This window comes from Neodiprion lecontei, chromosome 7, assembly GCF_021901455.1.
Source record: "Neodiprion lecontei isolate iyNeoLeco1 chromosome 7, iyNeoLeco1.1, whole genome shotgun sequence".
Classification (NCBI taxonomy): domain Eukaryota; kingdom Metazoa; phylum Arthropoda; class Insecta; order Hymenoptera; family Diprionidae; genus Neodiprion; species Neodiprion lecontei.
In genome coordinates this window covers 7,070,896-7,075,345 of record NC_060266.1, presented here as the reverse complement: position 1 = coordinate 7,075,345, position 4,450 = coordinate 7,070,896, and positions in this window count along the sequence as shown.

The following is a 4,450-nucleotide window of genomic DNA, read 5'->3' as shown; positions in this document are numbered from 1 at the left end:
GAAAAAAAAAAAATGGAGTGGAACAAAAAAAAACAAAACTTCCTCCCCCTCTCTTCAACTTTTCCTTTCTCCTCAAGCCAAATAATAGTGTTTGTATTTTGTAATTTTTACCAGCGATAACGTTCAATTTTGTATTCGGTTTATCTACATAGTATTCAGTATCGTGTATTAATTGTTGAATTATCCAGATGGATATTAGATAGATAAGTTACAGTATTATGTACTTTACAAAAATACACATGCTTTGTACATGGCACGCCGATACAACAAGAAAGGCAACGACGATGAAAACGGATACATTATATCTCATGAACATTATTCTTTCCTCGTTACATAATTAATTAATGTATTTTGGAGTAATCGAGGTTCAATTTTTACGTCAACTTTCAAACCTCACATTAACAAAACTAACTTATCGGATCTCTTTAAATCTATGTAACGTCACTAATGTCTTTTAGATTAAAAAAATTATTTATGCACATATATATAAATATATATATGTATATATATACACATGTATATATTTGCAATATACTCCAAATTTAAGTACTATTTTTAACAGCCATTACAACATAGTTACATAGTAGAAATATAAACATTTGAGAACCGTTCCGATTTCGAAATTGTTTTTCCACTTCAATAAAATTCTTATAGCACTTGAGGAATTTCCAAAACCCATGAATGCGAAATATATCAAACAATTCCCACGTCTAATCGGTTACTATCGACGCTTTGTACCAAATTTCTCGAAAAATAGTAAAACCTTTGGCAGAACTTTTGAAAAAAAAACGTGAAATTCCTTTGTAAAGAGGCACAAGAAAACGTCGTTAGCTAATTATGGGATAAACTGCGCGAAAGAGCACTGGTGATATGACGCCTTTACGATAGTTTTTATTGTGACAACGGATACATCAGGATTCGCCATAGAAGGCGTATTAAGTTAGGGTCCTTCGGGAAGGCTTTACCTATATTATATACATCTAGATTATTGAACCAAGCAGAAAATAATTACCCAACAATTGATAAAGAATTAATGGCCATAGCTTACACAGTGACTAAGTTCAGACCATATTCATATGGAAAGAAATTCAACTTACAATTATTCACGGATCATAGACCTTCAATTTGGTTGCGCTCAGGTAAAGATCCAATGTCTAGACTTTTACGGTGGAGATCAAAGCTTACAGAATACGAATATAGTTGGGAATACAAACCTGGAAGAATAAACGCGAATGCTGAGGCGTTATCGAGAAACCCAGTGTTGAACGAATCGCAAGTATTAGCAATCATACAACAAATCCAGAATGTAATACAGATGTGAAAGCAAAATATGTGTTAAAATTACTACAGGTGATTCATTCATAGTAGATCAAAACTATTCACTAGTTCATTGCGTAGCAAAATATGTTTTTATTTTAGAATTAGATGATCGAACATACGAGGAATACTTAATCGAACTTTTTACCATATTAGAAATATTCAAAACCAAACTAAAGAAAATTTAATGCAATCAAATGAAACATTATGGCTTTAAATGGATAAATTCATCAAATTTGGTAAAAGAAGATTAAGTCTTTCTTTTAAAGGAATCCAAAGAAAGGAAATTTTGCAGATCAGTATTCAGGACCGTATGCGGTAGAAGAACATATTGGAGAATCATAATGTCAAAATTCAAGTTAGCAATAGAATCAAGATTGTTTACATGACCAAATAAAAATTCTAAAGATATAATTAATTATTACAGTTACTTATGAGTAGGTAGAGATAATCACAGATCTTCAACAGTAAGCAAATAATTTCGTATAAATATGTTAAATAAGTTTAATTAAGAAATAATAATTCACATTGCATAGAAGATATACGTTTATAATTACGTTAAACAAGCTTAATTTACAAATAATAATAATAATAGTTAAATTTAATAGTATGCTTTAAACTTGGGAAAAGAATCTTTTATAACACAATATTTTCAGTCTTATATGAACGGTTATAAATGACAACTAATAATTTTCTATCATTTGAATAGAAGTATATTGTTTTAGAATCAACATTTTCAATCAGAATTCCGATCAAAGCCGAGACGGAGACAGAAAGATAAAATATGCATATATTCACTGACTTCAATCAATCATGATATTATAAATCCCAATGAATAGCTTTCTTTATTATTATGTTACGAATGGAACATTTTTATCCAAAAAATAAAGCTAAACGTTTTAGTACAATCATTTTAGTGGTGAACATGTTATGGATGCCCGCCGTAATTTGGGCTCTAGTGGGTTACGACTGTGGAGCAACTTCAAGAAACGGTTCAACCATTTATACTACCAGTATCGGAAAATGCGACATACCAGAATAAGAGCCTACTTCCTATTAAGTCCACGTTCAGTTGCTCCAAGTAGCCGAATTTCGTCACATATATGTCATCCAATGCAAAATCGAGATCTACAGAATATTTCATCACTGTGGTATGAACTCACACAACTCTGCGGTCAGAAAAGGACGACGTGTTTGTATACATAAGGTTAGCAGAGAAACATGTACGGGGCTTTATAATTTTGGAATAACCAGTCTGGGAAACAACGTCGCCGTACCGGGATTTCTTCAGAACGGGACCAACATTCGAGATGCGATATTTGCCGGAAAAGTGACGGACACCTGAGCCTGTGTTGCTGCTAGCTATGACTATGGTTAAGAACAACAAGAAGATGCAATAGCTGGTGATGGTAGATGGAACTGGACGCAGGTTATCCAATGCAGACTATTTTACACCGTCTACACCGGACCAGCGCTAATGATTAGAGAGCCTCAAGATGATGGATTCGCACTTGACGTCTATACTTATTCAAGCGAAAAAACCACTTTCGCCATGATCAAAACGACTAAATTTAGTATTTGTGATTACAAAATTGCACGAACAGAATACTCTTGACTGTTCATTGCGGAAATTGACCCTGCGAACTCGATAAAAGCCAAAAGTAAAATCGCCATTTACAATGTCGATATCCTATCGTACGTGAATAAAAAACTAGTATACCTAGAAAAACATCGTAGTAATCAAATAGCGAAAGTCTACAAGGATGATATTAAATAACCATGTGCCATAGAAGGTCAGATATTCCGTAATACCTTTACGCTTGCCACCCTTACACCAAATGAACCTCATACAACGTGATGAAGAGACCGGGTTACATGGCGATACGAGCAGGAGAAGTCGTACAATCTATTAAATGCGTAACCGTTACAGTGATTGTGAGGAAAACACAAACGTGTCATCGAGAAATACCAATAACATTTCAAGATGACTCGCTCTTCTGAAATCGAATGAAAGAGAATGCCGTGAATTGCATTTAACCACATTTAGCATCGACGAAACCTGGATGAAATTCTCACTTCTACCAAAAGTTGTCGTCGACGCACCGGAGAAGCTCACACCGATGATCCGGCTATCTTGGAAATATCCTAAACCGCCACCTCTTTCTGTCAGTGGTATCTAAACGGAGGAGGACTTGAAGAGTTATTAATTTAAGTCATTCAAGTTATCGCGACCGAGTGATGTTCTCGATCCAAAAGCCAGCCGTGCTGAACGCAGTTGCAAGAGGTATAACTGGACACGCTATTTCCGGAACAAAAATATCACCATCAGCTTTATTGGACGAGAACTTGTAAAATAAAATCACCAAATCGACATCACGTAAACTCTGGATCGGATTCATGCCGTTTGGAACTGCTAGTTCCAGAGCCTTTGGGTGTCTACTTCGCTGTGAAATTAATTGAAACGGTAATTCATATTGGAAACCATGGGTAAACTCTGCACAATATTTATAGCTGGAGTGTACGTCAGCTGGGAGCAGTACTCGGTTCATCGATAACCCTGATTACGCATTTGGGAAAACCTTAATCGGATAACAAGGATGAAGAAGAAAATTCAACGAAAGAACAGATCGTCGAAAATCCACCAGTCGTACCACTATCCCAAGCCATCAAACTCATTCCTACTTATGTATTTCAAAACCATTAATAAGAGCGTCAAATCTTAAACACACGCTCAACATTTAAAACGGAGGGGGGAGGTGTCAAATCCTCGATGCTTAATACCCCTGAATATATTAGCCTCATTTTGCATAACCCGTTCAATTCTATGGATTAATACATTCTTTTCCCATACTTATAACCTTTCATAAGTTACTTTTAAGTCATTTTCATATTCTACTTTAAATTTCCGTATGCATTGCACGCATATGGTTTCTTTCATTTTATAACCGTTTTGAGAAACATTCATTCTTGTTTATCTTAACCTTATAGTCGAATAATATTAACAGCAGTCCGAATCCAAACAGACTTACATGCTCGTGCGTACCAGAAGATCCACACCAGACAAGGAGTGGTGTACTTTCAAAATCGCAAGCTTACGGTCAAAGCATTTTCTCTTTTGCAATGCCTATTATGA